At 35.6% G+C, this 13,769-nt stretch overlaps 1 protein-coding gene across 4 annotated transcripts in view; it reads right to left on the bottom strand.

Annotated features, from left to right (window-relative positions):
- MAGI2 (membrane associated guanylate kinase, WW and PDZ domain containing 2) overlaps window positions 1-13,769 on the bottom strand; it is a 1,347,997-nt gene that overhangs the window by 1,320,230 nt on the left and 13,998 nt on the right. Inside the window, exon 1 of one of the 4 annotated variants that reach the window (XM_079931547.1) lies at window positions 12,116-12,821. The exons of the other annotated variants lie outside the window; for them this stretch is intronic. The gene's annotated coding sequence lies outside the window, so the exon portion shown is untranslated. Of the gene's footprint in view, window positions 1-12,115; window positions 12,822-13,769 lie in introns of those variants that run through there. 4 annotated transcript variants of the gene reach the window in all.

Consider the following 13,769-nt stretch of genomic DNA (forward strand, 5'->3'; position numbering starts at 1 on the left):
ACACAGAATTATTTTCTCTCCTACCAAAGCCAATTTCTTATACATCAGTGACACTTTTTAAATTTGAACCACTGTAATAAGTAAAAAAACAAATGCATGGAACCTATGAAGTAGAAAGGAAGGGAAAGGTGAAAATGTTATATCATTATCAAATAAATTATTTGGCTAAAACTATAATCTCTCCCAACATTATAGCACTCTATTGGAACCAAACTGTTTTGAAATTGTCACACACAAGACCAACGAAAAAACCATATGTATTATTTTTAAACAGGTTATCACATTTAATCCTCAACACCACTAGGAATTAGGCATTAATATCTCTGTTTTAGACATGAGGATACTGATATTTAGAATGAGTCAGTAAGTTGCCCAAGATCTAAACTCAGATCTCTCTGATTTCAAAATTCTCTTTTAATTTCACAATATTAACTGTAATGAAATATACTTTATAAAATTTACCTTACAGAAGTAATTTCAAGAAGTAATACTAAAATCTCTGCTATGTATATTGGGTGGTGGAAAATTAAGCATGGATATAATCTAAAAACAGTTTTTGTGGAGAGAAAAGCCTCTCAAGAAATAATTAGAAAAATTATTTAAACATATTTAGATATATAGCATATACATTATGTAGTTGATACTATTTCTTTCAACATCTATTTTGGATGAGGCCATCACTGAAGACAGCATAGCAGAGAAATGGAAAGAAGACATACTTCTAGTTACTTAATCAACCAATCCTGCCCTATCTTTAGACTCTCTGTTGGGTAAAGTCATAAATATTCTTATGCTTTATGACTTGATGTGGATTTCAGTAACTTAAGCTTGAAAACATCATAACTAATGTATATTACTATGTAGAGGTGCAGAGAAAGTACATCAGTATAAAGTTAGTAGTAGTTAGGAGAAGTGTCTATTTGGTTCAGATAACTTTCATTATGTATATTCATTTAACAATAGTTTTTCTATCCCAGCAAAACCATTGTCAAGGATTGGGAATAACAATGTGAAATACTGCTTTTCCTCAAGGAGCTATTGGGGTTTGCACATTGGCAATAAATCACAGAATGTTAGAAGTTACCTAACTCAGTGATCTGCTTTGCCACATGAGGACTCTGAGGTCACATAGCTAGTGAAAATGTGCAGTAGAAACCTGAACTTTCATTTCCCAGAATAGAAATAATGTGGTAGAATCAATAGTCTAGAATTATCTGGAAGGGATAATTATAATTACATAATTATAATAATTATAATTATCTTGAAGCATTAAAAAAATAATGCTTCAATATCTGGATTAGATCAGGCAAATCATTTTATTCCTTATGGCACAGTCTTATATCATGTAAAGTAAATATAATTATATTAAACTTGAATATTTATTTCTACTTGTGCCTTCTAGAACTCTTGACTTTTTAAGCCTCTCAGAATAAAGCAATATTTGCAACTAGATATGGTATTGTGACTTAGTTCTGGCCAACAGGATGTAAACACAAGAGTCTTGTGCTCCCTTTCTAGAACCTGTCACTGAAATATGGCCAAATATGCTCCTTCTTTCTCTCATCTCTCCTGCTATTTCAAATGTGCACATGGTGGCTGGATCACTATGACTAGGACCATTCATGGGAAGAGAAGAACAAAGAACTGGAAACATTCTGGGTTCTACTTAACTGTTTAGCTGCCACACCAGTCTTGAATGCCTGAGTGCAAGAGAAACCAACTTTTTAAGTCAATGTTATGGGGGGGGGGGGTCTCTGGTACTCCCAGGCAAATAGAACACTAATGTCTTAAAGTTAAATATATATATATATATATATATATATATATAAAAACATTGTCTTAGTCTAATCTTGTGGTCTCAGTTATGTGACTAGAAATTAACCTGATAACATTGGGAACATGTTGACAAATCACCCACAAAGACATGTGAGAGACAGAGAGAGAGACAGAGTGAGAGAGGAAGAATATACCCAAAACCCTTGGATAAAGGCTCCAATAATTATTTGCCTCTCTATAAAGCATTGTGCAGATTATTTAACAACAACAAAAAGCTGCACCAGGAAAACTCAGGGTTTGAACATGAATGAAGAGGTACTGTATCGCTTTAAAGAATCTTTTCAAAGAAACACACAAATGATTGTTTAATTTACTGTGTTTAATAGAATCTAACTGGATGTTCTTTAAAAACATTATGCACCTTTCTCTTGACACCAAACTAAGAGTGGATTCATGGACTTATAGGAACAAGTGTTTTAGTTTTTGTTATGGAGCTGCTTGCTCCACTCCTATTAGCTATACTCCTCTAAACTCTCACAACTACAGAACTACAATATGGGAATTATTTAGGTAAAATTATTATTCCAACAATTTGGTTATGGAACACTTTTTAAAGATGAATGCAGAGATCATTAGCTCAAAAACTTATGTTCTGGACTAAATCACACTCCTATCTTCTTCCTCCTCTCCTGCTCCTCTACCTTTCTTCCTCATTCTCCTCCTTGGCATCTTTGTCAAAGAAATTCTGAGACCTGCATAAAGGATTGTCACTATATTACTGTAAGCTAAAGCAAAGATAAAAAATGATTTTCTATCTCTCAGATAGAAATTATGAAACTAGGAAGGTTCTCATTTTCCTACAGCTTCCAACTATCTTCTCCCTCTTAAGGAATTAAATGGAAGACAGTTATTTATCTGTTTAAGTGTACTTTTTTGAAATGTTACTGCATATAAAAGTAGGCTCCTCCAAGAACATGGGGCATTTATAATCTATCTCCATAAATTTGTCAAACTAACTAGGGATGCACAATGGGAGAGCGGAACTTTTCACATTTTGGTTTTGAAGCCAGTTCCCCTCAGAATTTACTCTTTGGAAAGAAATTGTTATTGAACTAAAGATCCAGATATCAGGGGAAATTCCAGTCTACGTTAATGATATCATAAGTTGCAAACGCAATAAATCTGTTCTCCTCTACCTTGATTAGAACTGCCCTCCTATCTTCTCCACTATTCAGATTACATAATTGTGTTCTTAAGCATCTTTGAAAATTATGTTGCTTCAATCTGAATACCTGAATGGTTACGCAGTTAGTTGTTTTTTTTTTTTAAATATCTTTATTGGAGTATAATTGCTTTAGAATGGTGTGTTAGCTTCTGCTTTATAACAAAGTGAATCAGGGCTGCCCTGGTGGTGCAGTGGTTGGGAGTCCACCTGCCAATGCGGGGGACACGGATTCGGGCCCTGGTCCGGGAAGATCCCACATGCCGCAGAGCAGCTGATCCCATGCGCCACAGCTGCCGAGCCTGCGCTCTGGAGCCCGTGAGCCACGACTACTGAGCCCATGTGCCACAGCTACTGGAGCCCACGTGCCTACAGCCCATACTCCGCAGTAAGAGAAGCCACCACAATGAGAAGCTGGCACGCTGTAATGAAAAGAGTAGCCCCTGCTCGCTGCAACTGGAGAAAGCCCGCGCACAGCAACGAAGACCCAAAGCAGCCAAAAATAAATAAATTTATAAAAAAAAGTGAATCAGCTATACATATACATATATCCCCATATCTCCTCCCTCTTGCATCTCCCTCCCACCCTCCCTGTCCCACCTCTCTAGGGTCACAAAGCAACGAGCTGATCTCCCTGTGCTATGCAGCTGCTTCCCACTAGCTATCTAGTTTACATTTGGTAGTGTATACATGTCCATGCCACTCTCACTTCGTCCCTATACAGTTAGTTTTAATACTACAGAAGATAAAAAGGAATTCTTTACTCCCAATAAACTTCACTATCTTCTCACTGCAAGGTTTTATTACAGAAACATTTAAAAATAAAATACTGCTATGGTTGGGTATGTGATATACATTCATCGTATACAATCTAGAATCTAAATTGGCAGTTTAAGGTTACAAATATTCATTCATGTCTTGACACAGGAAAACTTCTTCATTCAATAAATATTGAGTACCTATTCTATGAAGACAGTAATGAAAGAAACTGGGAAGAAGTACCCAAACTTAAGGATTCTATAGGACAGCAGGTAAAATGGCATGCATATAAATTAGGATTTTGCAAGGAGGTTCACTGTAAGTGCCCTAAGACTGAGACAAATAATAATGGATATAACACTTCTGATTAGCACCATCAACGAATCATATGAGAAGGAGGTAGCATTAGAACCAGGCAGACTGGGCATATACCCAGAGAAAACCATAATTCCAAAAGAAATATGCACCCCTATGTTCACTGCAGCACTATTTACAATAGCCATGTCATAGAAGCAACCTAAATGTCCATCAACAGACAAATGGATAAAGAAGATGTGGTACATATATACAATGGAATATTACTCAGCCATAAAAAGGAATGAAATTGGGTCATTTGTAGAGACATGGATGGACCTAGAGACTGTCACACAGAGTGAACTAAGTCAGAAAGAGAAAAACAAATATGGTATATTAACGCATATATGTGGAATCTAGAAAAACAGTACAGATGAACCGGTCTGCAAGGCAGAAACAGAGACACAGATGTAGAGAACAAATGTATGGACACCAAGGGGGGAAAGTGGCAGGGGGTGGTGGTGGTGGCATGAATTGGGAGATTGGGATTGACATATATACACTAATATGTATAAAATAGATAACTAATAAGAACCTCCTGTATAAAAAATTAATTAATTAATTAAAAAAAAAAAGAACCAGGCAGAAATTCAAAACAGGCAAAACTGAAAGGAAAATATTCTTGACTGAGGAAGGGCAAAAGGATGGAGATAAAACTGAACTATTTCAGCATGCCTCAGATGTACTGTATCTGTAGGGTAATGGTCTCACATGTAGAAGGTTGTTAGGTTTTATTATAGGATGTTCTTAATGTTAGGTTAAGCCTTTACAGGTAATTTACTAAGGGGGGAGGGAACAGTAGAAAGAGAAGTATGATGCTGAATGCTATTTCAGGCAGATTAATCTGGTAGTCACTTGCTGAAAACTAGATTAGAAGCAGGAAACTAGATTAGAAGCTATGGTATTAGTACGGACATATGAAATGAAGGGGCACACATAGAGCACTGACAGAGGAAAAGGAAAGCAAAGAACAAGTACAAGAAATATTACCAAGACCTAACTGACAAAATTAAACTGATTAAGGAGTCAGAAGAAAAAATGATGGATGGCATGGATTTCCAAGTTTCCAGTTCAGTTGAACTAGGGATCAACAGAGATCTAACTAGGCACCATTAAAAGAAACTGAGAAACCAGGAGGTACAACTTACTAAAATGGAAACCAAGTTGACATTTAGATTTTTAAAGGGATGAAACATAGCATGTATGTGGAAATGTACAGAGAGCAGCTGGAAAACATGGGACTGGTTCCAGTCAGAGAAGACTATATGAAAATTTGACAGCTTCAGATTGAAAATCAGGTCTGAACATATACCTGTATAAATTCAATAAACAACAATAGGCAGAGAAATCTGGCTTTACAATTCATAAAGAAATCTTTTCTTCAGAGGAAAATATAATAATCTGGATATTTATAGAAATAGAGTTGAGATTAAATTGAAATACTACTTCCATAAACCACTCCAGCTTGAATCCATTCCACCTTAAATCTGTTATAGTCCCGTAACAATGGCTTCTATATCCTATGACCACTACCAAGAATTATCATCTTGCCATCGTGGTGTTTATTTGGTATGATCGGACGATTTAGAATATCATCATTTATTAACAACTTGGTCTACCTTTATTCTTGGCAAGTAATAAATACACAAAGAAGGTTAAAATGCCTAGATTTAACACTGAATATACAATTTTAAAATTCAAAATTATAATCATCACCATTTTCATGTTACTTGTTGGTCTAGGAACAATCAGAATCTTCAAAGTTGAGTGCAAAGCAAAATGAACATGCAACTGAAAAGATATCAGTACTGCATCTCTTTATTGGATTATATTGGATGACAACTCAGCTGAGTTAATACTGCACTGAAAATATGTAATTGTCATTGCTCACGTTAGCCCAAGGCATATCCCTTGGAAAGCTTACTTTTAAGAACACAAAAATATCTAGTTTTCTATATTTTCCAATAGTTAAATATTTAGATGGCATTTTGGATATATTTTACATAAAACCTTTTTAAGCATGCTTTGTTTATCAATCATAAAAACAATAATAAAAGTAGACTATATAAGAGAATTGACCTGTTTATAAGTTCCATATACTCCACAAGTCTATGTAAATATCCTCAAAACCAAATCCACATCTGCAATGCTTCTATATTAAGGACATATTTTTCCATTCAAAAAAGTGCTTCACCACCTTTCATTAAAAAAAATTATTCCACAGAACAGCTTTCAATCTATGTTTTCATTTTGTTTGAATTAAATCAAATTATTTCAATATATAATAAATCTTGAACATAGACACTGTACTATAAGGCTTATTGACAAGTCAATAAATCAAAAGCAATGTTTTGATTTCTCTATATTTCTTAGCAAAATTTACAATGTTGCTGAAAAAAATTTTCTGCTCTCTACCTTCAGTAGAGTTTTGTGGGTATTTTTTTTTGGAAGTTAGCAACACAGGCAAAATAAAGTTGGAAAAGCTCTTTGTATAAGTTTATCGGAGAATCCTATATTTTTCACATATTAGAATTGACTTTTCTGTAATAACAAAATAATCTTATTGAATGTAGAGTCACAAGTCTACCAAATGAACAAGAGGATTCAGCAGCTGGTCTTAAAGATTATTTTCAAGTTAATGTGTTTTTTTTTAATAGGAGTTATAACTTAAAACAAAAATGCTATCCACTTAAAAGCTTAAATAAAAAAAGATGATGTTGGACTTCCCTGGTGGCACAGTGGTTAAGAATCCACCTGCCAATGCAGGGGACACGGGTTCGAGCCCTGGTCCGGGAAGATCCCACATGCCGTGGAGCAACTAAGCCCATGTGCCACAACTACTGAGCTTGCTCTCTAGAGCCCACGAACCACAACTAGTGAGCCCACGTGCCACAACTACTGAAGCCTGCGTGCCTAGAGCCTGTGCTTTGCAACAAGAGAAGCCACCGCAATGAGAAGCCCGTGCACCGCAACGAAGAGTAGCCCCCGCTCGCCGCAACTAGAGAAAGGCCGTGCGCAGCCAGGAACACCCAACGTAGTCAAAAATAAATTAATTAATTAAATAATTTTTTTTAAAAAAGATGATGTTAGCCAATAAAACAATGTTTCCATCAGGGAACACTATTCAGAAAATTAGAAAAATGTGTTTTGTTTTTAAGCTAAATGGATTAAAAATAGAAGAAAATAATTTTCTGAAGAGGCAAGCATATTTATTGCAAAGAATGCTTGTGTACTTGACATAAATTCTTATTTTCTAAATAGGAAATTTTAGGTTTAATTTTTTAATATTCTAATTTACAATTTAAATGTACATCAATAGCTGTCTCTTGCATTTAGTCATTTCTCTCCTTCATAGTGGCAAAATAAGGCTTTGCAGAATTTTTAGTTAGCCTTGGCAATTAGGACTGTATGGAAACAAATGACAGAGAGGCGACTTCACAAAGTGAGTGTCTAATTTGATGTCTTTATTGACCTTATTCTCCACTCCCACTGAATCCTCAAGTTTATATAAAAGCTTCAGGCAACTTTATTAGAATGAGTTAAGTTCTTAGAGGTTTTTATCAAACCCTTTGTGTCCTTGGGAATAGAGGAAAAATTGTTTTTGTGCCACAAAGTTACTAAAGAAACATGGAGGAAAAAAGCAGCCTATAGGAATGAGTTTCTTGACTCCTACACAATTGTCAGTTCCACAACGTTAATCCACACGAATGTCTGGGGCCCCAAGCACAGACTACAAGAAAAATACTTAATAGTCTCCAAAATGACCCCAAGTATGTAATCAGACAACTAATTATAAATACTGTTTACTATGTATGTACTAACACATATGTGCTCATAACCTCTACTTTTTCATATATTACACGTGCAAGGAATACAACAAAACTCAACAAATACAAATCCATCTTCCCTCTAGCTTCTCTAACAGAAAAGGACAACAGCCTTATCTGTCAGAGGCAAGGAAATGGCATCTTCCATACTATGTTACAGTGTTAAACTGTGCCCTGCACACACTTGGGTTTATGTCTGGAACACCAAAGAAGACCAAAATCAATATTAAATTGCTAACTCCAAATATTAATAAATGGTTTCTGCAGTGAAATTAAGACTGATAAGCTTGAATGTTAGCTTAAGGGAATAGCCTATTCTTTTCTTTCCCTTTCTATATTTGCTTTTGCTAAACTTCACTCAGGCTGGAAATAATCATAATAATTGGAACCAGCAGAAGGAAATAGCTGATCCTGCTAGGCAAGATGAAATAAATCTGCAACCCAACCAATACTAAATATAAGCTCCACATGAGCATACTAGAACAAAACACCTGAGATAAGAAAGTTCTTTGGAGCCAAATCCCCAAGTTTACATTTTACAAGTAGATATGTTTTGGAAATGCAATATTTATAAAGTATCTGGATGCCACTGAGTGTAAACAAACAGCAGATTTATGTCAAGTGTAGCAGTAAGACTAACAATTTCCTAGAGGGTAAGGAAGAAGACAAATAAGAAATGTTTGATCTCTGAAAAAAAATATTCATATAAAGGGATAATTTAATAAACTTTCAAGTTCACAAAATAAAATTTGTTTAAAAACTTCAGAAAGCATAAAAACACTGTTAAGGGCATTTTAAATTCTTCGTCGTTTGTAGAATTTGTTTCTCCTTGTCTTTTAACACAGTCCTGTTATAGTATTTTTATAGTTGCCAATGATGTATGCTATGCAATACTGAGACAGCAGAATAAGAAATATTATAACACTTCTAAGATGCTTATGATTTCAACATGAAAATTAGGGATTAATTTTGAAGTGTCTGAATCATTCTAAGACAGGAAGAAAGAAAAGAAATGCATGTCTCCTCTAACAGAAATTCTGAAGTTTTGGAAAGGGAACCGGAACTAGAAAAGTGACGCAATATTTAGGTATTAACAACTGTCTGCTCTGCAGTTTTGGGCACCCATCTAGGGTATTGGATCATTAATTCTCTAGACTGTCCTGTTTCAGTAACACAATAAACTGGATAAGAGTATGGGCTTTTAAGTCAGGCTGCCATTTAGTACTGAGTGACCTTGGGCAACCTGAGCGACCTTGGGCAAGTAATGAAACTTCATGCTTCATTTTCCTCAGGTTTAACTGAGATGATAGATATCACTTTCCTCATAGAGTTAATGTGAGCCTTCAATGAATGTAATTAGATGTGAAGTGGGACTTTTCCTGTTTTTCCGGAATGTAGCTTCATAGCTGAGGACAATGGGAAATAAGCAAGTTATCAATTATATCCATGGTAAAACCAGTCCAAAGACCATCACTCCCAATAGCCCAGATGAGAAGACTAAGTATTTGAAAAAGAGATTCCACAAAAAAGATTCCTTGAAGGGAATCTTAATAGACAATGAAGTGTCATCTCACCTTCCTTCTCAGACTGTGCTGCACATAAGAAAGTGGTCACTCAAGAGGATTACTCCCAGACTAGCTGCTTGTTAAATTCTTGAAACAGTCATAGTTGCCCCATGCTGCTACCCATAAGCAAACTCTGAAAGAGTTCTTGGATGAACCTGAAAGGTTTTCTCATAAGCCTGGGGATATTCATAAAGACAGGGATTTATGCCCACTTCTTGCCATAGAATCCTGAAGGTGGGAACTTGGGTGGAGCTGCCCATGATATTGGAACATGAAGAGATGTGGCTGAATTTCCACAACATGATGAGTCAAGGAAATATGAAGTTTTCGTCCTCCTTTGACCTGACCTCAGTGGAGACAGGTAGAGCGTGGATGGAGGTGGAGCAAATAAAGCAAAGAAACAGATCACACTTTTTTCATCATTGGGTTCCAGAGTTCTTGATCAAGATTAAGCTCAAAAGAGAGGAGAACCTTTCGATTGGATGCAAGGTTAAAGTTTGTACAATATTTTGAACAGACTACATTTTTTAATACCTGAAAGTGAGACTATTCTGTTACATGAAAGCAAAAACAATTATAAGGTGGGGTGGTGAGGTCTTTAGTAAAGCAGGGGTGAGAGGAAAATTAATTTTTCTTGTTTGTACACTTTGAGTCCAACCTGTTCAATACACTGGTCACATGAGAAAGTACATGTGGCTGGAATGTACTAAGTGGTCAATATAACCTAGCAGGTTTTGTTATTATTACTAAATATTTTTTATTAATTGCCCCTAAGTAAATTCAACAATGCTTACGTTGCAGGGCTATGTAACATGAACTTTCAAGTTCAACATGAATTACTTCAGGGAATGTCACATGAATACCTAAACTGAAAAATAAGAAAATTTACTGATTTACCTATCAACCAAATACATCAAAATATCAAGTGGAAAAAAGAAAAGGAGAAAATACTCATAGTACAAAAATGTGTACTGTGGTTTTCTTGACTGAGCTCTTATTTCTGATTACTCAGACCATTTAAAGATGTTTTTAAAGGGATGGGACATGAACACCATTTTATTACTAATTTACTATGTAGCACTTAATCTACCACCTCTACATTTTCCTTAGTTCTCAAATAGAGCAATTTTCTCTCCTAGAACAGCCTGAAACAATTCTCCTCCTAGATGAAAATCTCCCTGCTGGAGCAAAAGAGCCAATTTAAATGTCCCAACAAAGAAGATCTCTTCGTCTAACTAACTTTCTAAGCTACCTTCTAATACTGGAGGTCTGTGGCAGTGTCATTCCGCCTCAATTATTAGTAGCTAAACTCTCTCAGATGTTGATGGGTAATCAACTGAGCAACCTGGCTTTTTACAGGGCTCATACTATTTTGAATCAAGTAAGCATACGTTATATATGTTACATATGTTAAACTATTTAACACATAACTTTTAAATTAAACAGAAACAGATTCCTTTCACAAGTTTCAGTGTAAGGATGGAAATGATACACTAGGAAAATTTTGTGATTTGGATTAATGATGGGCAAGAATGCATTTCAGAACAAAATAGGGCATATTTGGAGGAAAAAATAACAATTTTAGCAAAATTAGTCTCATAATGGATGAGGTAGGTAGTGATCATGTTGCCAAAAATCTACCACAGCATAATATAAAGAGCTGTGAGTATATTTAAAAATAAATTATTTGAAATGTTTAAAAATATTTTTCAAGGATATAGCTATAAACTAAAATGATTATACTTACCAATGTTTGTTAATTATGGGCAGAGGTTCTATATGTAGCTGATGGTTAATTTTATGTGTCAACTTCACTGAGCCACAGGGTGCCCAGATATTTGGTCCAACATTATCCTAGCTGTGTCTGTGAGGGCATTTTTGGATGAGATTAACATTTAAATCAGTAGACTGAGTAAAGGACACTGCCCTCCCTAATGTGGGTGGGCCTCATCCAATCAGTTGAAGACCTGAACAGAACAAAAGGGCTGACCCTCCCCCAGTAAGGGAGACTTCTTACTCCTACCTGACTGCCTTTGAACTGGGACATCAGTTTTTTCCCGCCTTTAAATTCAAACTGAAACATCAGCTCTTCTTGGGTCTCAGGTCTTCTGGTCTTCAGACTAAACTACACCATCAGCTTTCCTTAGTCTCTAGTTTGCCAACTTACTCTGCGTATATTGGGACTTGTCAGCTTCCATAAACACATGATCCAATTCCTTATAAAAAACATCTTCCTCTTTCTTTCTTTCTTTCTCTCTCTCTCTCTCTCCCCTCATATATACATATATATGTCTCCTATTGGTTCTGTTTCTCTGGTGAACCCTGACAAATATAATGTTTCAAATAAATCAACTATTACAGGGAAAGAAGACCTTTATCATTCATCCATTCAAAATGTTACCTAAACATTCTACATATTTTCTGGCATCATTCCAAGTACTAGGGAAATAAACATAAATTAGATGTTGTCCCTACTGGATGAATTCGAGGTCTAATGCAAGTGACATATTTGACAACTTTATCAGCCAACCATTGTTATAGCAAATAGAAATGAGTAAATATTTTGTTGTGATACTAAGAATCAGGAGGCTCTGGATCTAATTCTCATGTACCAATAGTAGATAAAATAAATGAACCTTGAGATCTTGAGATGTATATGCCATTCTTTTCATTTATAACCAAAATTATATACCACATACAGTTCAAAATACTTCATATTTCATTTCTGGGACCTTGAACTAGAGAAGATACCTGAAAGAAAGAAGATAAAATTTTGAGTGCTCAAAAATATGCACAGTCCTACCACTGCCATGTGGAAACATTTGAATAATTTTATGTGACAGAGAAGGTAATTCATTACAAACATAGTTTCAATGAAGAATTCCTAGTAAAACTTAGAGAAGAGTTTGGATTTTCAAGGTTTACTCCAAATATAGCCTAGAATATTACATCAATGGTCAAATATCTTGGTCTCAAAATAGCAGCTCACAGAACCAGAAAATGAGGCAGTTTTACTTCTGTGATCTCTGAATGAAAACTAAAAACATACAGCAGATAAAGGCAGCACTGTTGAAGACAAAGTTCCCACTATTATTGTTTGTATATGACTTGCTAGAAACATTATCTTTAGTGCTTAACAGTGATACATTAACATTAAAAATCCTTATATAATAAATGTATCCTATACGATACGTATTATAAAGAACCCAATTTAAAAAGTGGTTTGTACGTTATTACAGATTTATGTTCCCCCCTACCCCCGACACCCACCCTCTAAGTTAGAAGTACTAAGTAAAGAAGATTATATACGCAGGCCCGTTAAATACAGGCATCCCTCAAATTCCCATTCTTGGCCTCCTTTCACTCTCAATGCTCTTATAAAGGGACCAGAGCTCCCTGAAGGGCTACAGCTACCATCATAAAAAGAGCATAACTCAACTCTCTAATCTGCAGCTCCAGCAATTTTGTGAGCTCTAGATGTATGTGACCAACAACTGTTGAACATCAGAAACGTGCCATCTGCCAGGAACCTCAAACATATTATATTCCCAGGCACTCATTTTTTTCCACTCACTGTTTCAATTGAAGCAACATGAAATAAAAAAATCTGTTAAAAATGAAAAACAGGTCATTTTATAACTTTATTCTTTTAACTCACTATCTCCAACTCCAAGGCCTAGTCTAAATTGTTTTAAGTAAAACCAGTGATAAATATCTGGTGAATATAATAATATTACTTATTCACTAAGAGTCAAATACGCTGAAAATAGCATGCTGCTTCTTCCATAGTTGTCCAAGACAGCAATTTTCGATTTCTAAAACAGCCACTTCTACTGTAGATTAAATTTTAACATCTGTAGTTAATGGCATCTTCATCTACTCTGAACACCCACCCCCAGGGCAGTTATCTTTGACTCCTGCCTCCTCTTCACCACTACTTCCCAATCACTTGGATATAAATCCTTATCCATCCTGCCTCTATAATATGTCTCCAGTTCATGTCCTTCCATTCCCACCGCTGATTCCAGACCTTAGGCCTTGCTCTCACTTTCTTCTCCACTCAATACATACTTCACACCACATTTCCTCCCTGCCCCTATGCCTCAAAAACCAAAAACCCCAATCACTTTGATTATGCTTTTCCCTTGTTCAGATACCTTCAGTGGCTTTACTCACCTAGAGAATAATGTCCAAACTCTTTAGGTTTTCATTTAATACCTTCCCTGATATGATTCTAAGTTTCCTTTCTGGAAAAATCCTCAGTTG

The sequence above is a fragment of the Stenella coeruleoalba genome, assembly GCF_951394435.1.
Source record: "Stenella coeruleoalba genome assembly, chromosome: 9".
Taxonomy (NCBI): domain Eukaryota; kingdom Metazoa; phylum Chordata; class Mammalia; order Artiodactyla; family Delphinidae; genus Stenella; species Stenella coeruleoalba.